The following is an 8,050-nucleotide window of genomic DNA, read 5'->3' as shown; positions in this document are numbered from 1 at the left end:
GATTATAACCAGTGATGGGCATACTATAGTACTTCTGCACTCAAAGTAGTACACTGATCTCAGTCGCCAGGCACATACTTTAAACTTGCAAAATACTCCCTGCAAAGCTATTGGCTCAATATTTTCAAATTAAATTCTTTATGGTTTAGGAACAACTAAAGCAATTAAAACCTTAGGTACCTTTCATTTATCTCACCCCACCTAAACTCACCTTATCTCAACTCAGCGAAGCAAATCACGGATGAATTTTATTCCCGAAAATTCCTAAATAGTCCCGAAAATCTTGAAGTACTCCCAAAAATTCCGAAATACATATCTAGCCCCAAATATACCAATATTGTCCCGAGAATTCCGAAAATCCCGAAGTTGTCCGGAAAATCCTGAAACAGTTCAATAATTCTTGAAACTTTCTGGTAGAATTTCCTCTTTCTTTCTCCATTTCCAGCATGGGGCTCTCTCAAATCCGAGATGTAGCCCAGGAGAAGAGATTTTTTAGTTTCCTATTGATTTTATAAAGCAAAGCACATAGTACCTAGTACTATTTGTGTTGCTAGTCTCGCCGAAATCCGATAACTCTTTGACGGTAATGCGCAGAGAACGTGTCACATTGCGAAATGTTATCAAAGAACACTGCGAGCTCTCCAGCGCAGAGGTGAATGCGAATTTTGACTCCAAAATATACATAGTGTTCCGAGTCCGAATTTGTATCTTCGGTAGCGTGACTTGCGTCCGTCACAACATGTTCCATCTGATTTTCGATTCTCAAGAAACAGCTTTGTTTCTGTCGAGTTTTTTATACTGGAGCTTGGTGCTGCAGACTACTATGTTTAGGGGCCCGAAATTGTGGCGAGGAATGTATACACCGGGGCGAGCATTAGTACTGAGCGACGGAGTCTTTCACTATACCACCAAATTTGTGCTTCTTTACATGCCACCTGCAGTAGAGGTCGCCAGGACATCAATTATGGTTTCTCGTGGTGGCTCCCAAGCCATGCGATGATATGTTGATAGCCTTACTGATGCTTTCTCTCTCTCTTTCTGCTCCACACGTTTCCATACGGGTTGGTTTCCGCATATAGTCGATCATAGAATACCCATATTAGCTTTTATGAAACACTTAATAACACAGGCCGCCTACAACCCATCTTCCTTTCCAAGCCTTCTGTGGCTAGATATTTCCTTCCACTATTGATTTCATTAAAAAACTAAATCTCTCATATTTAAAATTTCCGTGGTAAAATGTTTTTGTTTTTACGCAAATCTAGAAATGTTGCAATGTGAATGAGTGAATTTCTCAACAAACAGTGGAAGTGGAGGGAATACCGTTAAAGGTACTCGCGCATGGCTATATGTACATATGTATGTCCGAGTCTTAAAATTTCCGCTAGTGTGGATTTCCAAGTATTTCCGGTATACAAATTTTTGCATATACACATTCTCTTTAGCAACATGTTGCGAAACTATTTTTACCATGTTCAAATGTTGCAGCACGCCAAAGTGTTATACGAACGGAACAATGCATTTTATAAAGAGAAACACCAGCGGAGAGCATAAACAAACATTTAGGGGCGGGGGGCCAAGAGAGGGGGTTGCTGCCGTAAACATATGGCGCTTGAGTCAAAACTGCAACACAAAGAAGATGGTTAGAGCAAAATAAAATTGCATTTCAGTAATCATGGCTATGCGTAGCGCATAGAAATCAACAAAACTGAGTGGATACTGAGAGCACTGTAAGTGTTGGGAGCATAAGAAGAAATAAATGAAAAAAATATAAATAAAATAAGAAGCAGGCGCAGCGCATAGCGACTCATCAAAAGAAAAATCCATGAATCAACAAACTTCCGAACGTAAAGATGGATGTATGTATGTACGTAAATATACATATGTATATAGGTACATTCGCTCGTCAACACGACAAAGCCCCAAGTAAGTGAGCGAGCAAGTGAGTGAGCGCAGCTTCGAAGGCCGTTGTTGGGTAAGCAGAGCCAGTTTGTGTGTTTGGGGAGTGGGTGTGGAGCAAGGTGGGCAGTTTGGTCGCAGCGCCAGCAGCAGCAGCAGCAGCAGCAAAGGCAGCAGTGTGCATACAGCAACGAGTACCTCAGTCGCAGTCGCAGCAGCAGCATCGGCAGTAATGTAAGTAACGATGAGCTTCGTTGTTAGCTGTGCGAAAAATGCGGTGTTGAAATTTTAGTCGAAAAGTTACTCTTTTGGTGTGCGGCTGCTCCACAAATAATTTAAATTACTAACGCGAATGAAGTGTTATATCTATACTAAACCACAGCGAGACGGGTTTTCTGATACATTCAAAGCGATTAACATACGGTTCGGGAAACGTAATTTAATGAAATTTAATTTTGTTTTTAAAGCCAGAGTATATTTATTACACAGTTCGCGAAAACATCGTATGAAAATAACCAATAATAGCAACAACCACTTAATGAAAAGTCGATTTTCTATTAATACGTGTGCCAAAGTAGCAATAACAATGGCGCATATGTGTAGTGAATGAGCGAGTGCGTGCCCTCAACGTGCCACGGTGGTGAAGTGCAAGCGGAAAGAGCTACATCGCCATTGCTATAGCGAGAGCTAAAGCGAGAAAGGGAGAGAGAGAGTGCGCGGAATTACTTATTTGCAAGCAATCGAATAGGTACGTAGTATAGACAAGTATGTATTTCAATTGTGCTTGAATAGAAATCGGAGGAAAAATATATGCATTTTTGTTATTAAAAGTTGTTTGCACGCCAGTGTGCGAAATCAAAGTCGAAAATTACACATTCAATAGGTTTCGTTTGCATTTAGCAGTAATATTCCGTTGTGCTAATAAAAAATAAAATAAATTATTGAAAGCAAAGTGAAAAAATCTACAAAATTATATTTGCGGTCAAACGCCCAACGTAGACGAATTTTCGCAAAAATTTACGACGCGTGTGCTTTTTCGCAGCAGTAGCAGCGACGACGACGATATGCGTGTGTGTTTGCGCGAGGGAACGGTGTACAGGTGCAATTGAACGCGCGTGTATCTATGAGCGTGCGAGTGTATAAATGAACTTACCTACATATGTGTGCGTGTGTTTGCATAGAAATTGCCAGCGCAAAGTGGCAAAACAAGCAAATAACCAACCAGTTAACCAGCCACCAGTCAGCCAACTCATGGCTGTGGGCAACTAATACTCGTACAAAAAACAAAATTATTGCCCAATTGGTTGCCTCATCACGGCGCGACGCATAGAAGCTGAAATCCAGTTAAACCTATTGCTTACCTGCTGCTATACCTGCATGCGAATACCTATTTGTACATACATATTTAGTAGCGAGTTCACATTTTGAAAGTATCTCATAGATACAATTTTTGCGAAACCTCGAATCAATAGTGTTTTTGTGTTGTTGCTTTTGCAGTATTTATTTCTTATCGACAAAACGGGAGAAAAGTCAAAATGAAATAAAGTCCATATAAGTGTTAGCGTGTATGGAAAATATACATACCTACATAGAAAGTGAGGTGAGTGAGTTTTTACGTACTTACATACATATGTACATACGGTTGTATTTACATATGCGTGTGCGCGAAGAAAGCTACAAACAAAACAAAACCGCCAATAAAAGTCAGTGAAAAATTGAAGAAAACAGATACCGAGGTGAAAATTTTTGCAACGTGCAATAGAGAGAAAGCGTTTTGCAACACCCATGAAACACCGATCAAAGCAGACAATGAAAAAATAAACAACAACGGCAACTACAAAATCAACAACAACGGCAACATCAACTAGCAGCAACAAATCGAAGTGGCAGATGGGAAACGCGTGAAGAAAACAAAAACCATTGAAGGGAGATTTTTCAAAAGCTACTTAAGTGGAGTAAAACAAAAAATTCGAAGGGCAATAAAAGAACTAACTATCGAAGTTAAAGTACTAAATAGGAGCTATAATTAGGTAAAGTTGTAAGTTTAATAAGAAAAAAATAACATAACGTAAAACTCATAACGTAAAGTAGCTAAAAAAAAGTGTTGGTAGAAGCAACTCCCCACTCATACGCCAAATAGAAGTTAAAAGCTATTTACTACAAGTCGATTTTATAAAAACCTTAAGTGCATAAAACCGAAACGAGGAGAAAGTGAAGAATTTTCGTAATAATATTTATAAAGTGCAAAAATAAAAAATTAAAAAGTTATACATTTAGTGGAAAGCATTGGAGATTTTTTTTGGTGCAAACGTAGAAAACAGCAAGCAACGTGACATCAAACATTTTAGTGAAAAAAGGTGGGGTTTATTAATTTTTAACACATTTAAAAATATTAAAACATTGAGCAAGTATTTTCATGCACATATTTCTATTAAGTATTAGTATTTGGTGTATACCAGTTAGGTATGTATGTATGTATATTATATTTTTATTAAACAAATGAGATCTGGAAATATGTACCTATTAAATAGAGTCTACCTACTTATTAATTTTCATTGGTCATTGACGACTATGTTCATGCTCAACAGCGATGTCGTAATTCGCACCGGTTCATCAAAAAAATCTAAGAAATAAAAAGAAAAAATTAATTCAAAATTTCCGCGTTTCCCACTGTTTAAATGTTCTTTTCATCTCTCACAAAATCACTTTATTTTTATACAGCTTCTTTGTGCTGTAATCTTGTTCCATCCTCTACTTGTACAGTTTCAATGTTTCTTAAGTGGGTTCATTGCAAAACTTTGGTGCTATAGTGTTTGATTTGCAGTTAATTTCATACGTGTTATGTTACGGCTAATACTTATTCCCCTTCGTCATTTTTGCTCTTTATGGCTTCTTCTTTGGCTTATTGTTCGTCACTTTGAATTTTTTTTTATAATTTTATGCATATAGTTTGTTGTCTTTGTTTAATTTTGACGTCTACCAATTCGCTTTTGCCAGCTGCTAATGCTTAGCTTTGGCAACATGCTTAATTTTTCGTACGAAATGCTTCGTGATTATTGCCGTCTCCGCCAATTCGTACTTTAGTCGTCATTCGTTTCTTTCTGTTTTTTATTTTTATTTTTTTTTTAATACAAAAAACTTCCATCGAATGTAAGCTGAGAGTAATAAGCCTTTTAGCATTGCAATGTGTGTCTTTCAGGGCGGTTTTTTTGCCCAGCGTTTGTGGTAAATATTTATGCCTTTTCTGTTTTGCTCCTAAGAAATGCTTACAAAATAAATTGAAATTGAATTTTTACGGTGTTTTTTTTTACCTTTACCACAAAATAACTCCGAAAAGCAAGTCTGTAAAGTTAAAAGTGTTGTATTTCTTGTCTGAAAGACTTGCTGTTCCTGGTGTGTTTTGATTTTAATTGAATGAATTAGCGGCATCGCCTAATGGTATTGCTTTTAAATGTTCATTAATTTTTGTTGCGTTTTCCGACAACGTAGGCGAACTACAAACCACAAAAGCTTACACGAGAATCCATTTGTATCCATTAACTTCTTAATCGCTTTGTGACTAAGATTTTATCGATGATTTCTTTATTACATACCTACATCGGTATGTGCAAATTTCAAACTTTCAAGTGTAAGTGTTGACGTTAGTCACATTTCTCTAGCACTCGCAAGTATTTAACAACTAGCAGCTGATACTTATCTACCATAACTTAGTAAAGCATTAAATACCATTTGTAATACTTCTATACTTAAATCGAATATATTTTAAGCTTTGATAAGTAATTGGAATAATAAGTGTATACGCCCCAGTTGTCAATGAACTTAGTAGGTTCAATATTCTACGTTCCCTATAATTAATGTCAATTACAAGTTGACTGGCCTCCACGTGCTTCTTTAGTATATTTCTATGTAATAATATGCTTGTTGAACAGGGATTTAGTTGACTGCAAGCGGTTGCTTAGACTAGGGTTTATTTTTAAGAATAGCTATTTTCGTCATTTAAGATGTAGATAATGAAATCAAAACATTCATTCAATTGCATTGTATGTATAGAACTAATATGGGTTCGCAAAGTTGTTGTTGCTTAGAATATTTACTAATACTAGAGGTTCGTTAGGCGTGAGAATTTATTGTTAGGAACATAATAACAGTTTTATCGTAAATTCTCTGCCTGCATCTTCTCTGCCAATCAGAGGAGATTTGCGTAAAGTTTTGCTTCATTTTAAAATCCCAGCCTTATAAAACTAATCGGATATACATATATAAAGCCGATCAAACAAGAATGACTTGGATCAATATGTCGCACGTTTAGTAATATATACCAAAACCGCATTAACAAAAAACCGATTTGAAAACAAATTCAAGTCAATACGCTTTTCAATTTCAAACCGTACTGAAATTTTGTTTATGCATCCGTTTTTAATAATAGGGATGTAATTCAAAATTTAAGCTTTTGGAGATTTCATCATACAATTAATAAGCTTGATGAGGAGAATATGTTTAGCCTAATAGATGACTAAACTTCCCAAAATTGGCGAAGATATGGATCTTTTCATCTTTCTTTTTGTATACCAACTATTTGAATTGATCAAACGTTTTTCCACAAAATTGAAATTTTGAAATATGTCTTTATATTAGTAAACGTGCGATGTTACGCTCTCGTTATTCTCTGTCGAATAAAATATGAAGGTACAAACATTGGACATTCTTTTTAACAGGGAAAATCTCATCCCCTCTTATTCAAAATTGGTTCAAGTAAGAGTAAAAGGTAAAAGCTTTATTATTCTATGACATTTTAACCACCTTTAGACAGAGGATGTCTTTCTTTAACGACCCTGATAAACGGTCTTATAGCTTTCTCTTGCATGCTTGTGCTGGTTGACCTCCTCGGCGGCTTACTTGTGGCTTAGAGTCGAATGCTTTCCGGGGAATGTCGCTTGGTTCTCACCTCAAGACATTTTCGAGCTCGGCTTGATATCTTCCGCTTAAGTTTTCGTTTCCAATATTTACTCATGTATTCAATCTTCCAAAAATTTTCAAAATTTTCTGTGACAACTAACGCCAACTGGAAATTGGAAGTAAAGCCCATGCCTTTTCCTCCTGGTCGTTTCATCGCAGAGAAGGTATTCCTTTCGCTTGACCTTTCTATACTGTATGATGAGCATATATAGCGTATAAAACGCCCTTTGAAAGTCGGTAAAAATAATCAATTCTTCCCTTTTACTTGGGACTGTTAACATGATTGAGACAGGAGCGCACACTCTTTGACAGTCGTACAGTGTAAGTTTTAAGTTCTGAACACATTGAAAACGACGAGCTACGGACCACAGCTTCCAATTTGTCATCTTCATTATCTAAACGCTTTGTCGATGGCGACATGATTTCTTTGAAAGCGGCAGCGACATCATGAATTTGTATGAGTTTGACATAAAAGAAGAGGAACAACCTTATCTGTCGCCAGTAAAATGGAAATAGATCTAATCTGGCCACAACCACAGCGGTCGCGTAGCCCGGTCGTCGCCAAAATAATTATCTACATAAGAGTACGTGTTAAAATAATTTGACAGCTGTGGTTTGTAGCTCGTCATTTTCATTGTGTTCGGGCTATTAGGGTTGAATGATTTTCGAACTCGAAATACGTTTAAATTCGTAGCCTTTTTTATAACATGTAGTATATGATGATGTACACATTCTCAAATTAATTAATATTTTGCATGTTTTTCACACCTTTAATTCAAACTGTAAATATTAAGTGTTGTCATATCACACACTATAGTGCATATCTAGCTACAGTGAAGACTCTCTTCAACCGACAGTGACTATCAAGCAATTTTTGTCCGGCAAGAATTAGAGTACAATGATTGAAAATAAATTATTTTGGTTAAAAAGTATGCACATCACGATGTAACTATTTCTCAGAAGTATATATTTTTGACCTACAAATTTTCTCCTATTCTCAGTTCAAAGTATACGATCAATCTGCATTAGAATTTATTTTTTTTCCGGTTATATGCTCATAGTTAAGATCGGCATTTACTTAGCTTAAATAGGTTCGCGTTGTTTGATGAATTATAATTTTTCAATAATGCTGTTCATTGGGTGAGTTTTCACTGTATACAGGTACATTTATATACTTAAATAGGTGCCTACATAT

The 8,050-nt window shown here is 36.3% G+C and overlaps 1 long non-coding RNA gene across 2 annotated transcripts; it reads left to right on the top strand.

Moving 5' to 3' along the window:
• The first annotated feature begins 1,667 nt into the window (after positions 1 to 1,667).
• LOC118742920 lies at positions 1,668 to 7,187 on the top strand. Of its 2 annotated transcripts, none has more exons than XR_004993407.1 (2): positions 1,668 to 2,647; positions 3,397 to 7,187. It is a non-coding gene; the product is annotated as an uncharacterized LOC118742920 (long non-coding RNA). The 2 variants fall into 2 exon arrangements; XR_004993408.1 differs by having other exon boundaries at positions 1,668 to 2,664.
• Positions 7,188 to 8,050: the final 863 nt, after the last annotated feature.

This window comes from Rhagoletis pomonella, unplaced genomic scaffold (assembly GCF_013731165.1).
Source record: "Rhagoletis pomonella isolate Grant_MI unplaced genomic scaffold, Rhpom_1.0 Rhpom_scaffold_00007, whole genome shotgun sequence".
Lineage (NCBI taxonomy): Eukaryota > Metazoa > Arthropoda > Insecta > Diptera > Tephritidae > Rhagoletis > Rhagoletis pomonella.
This window is presented reverse-complemented; position numbering and strand designations above follow the sequence as displayed.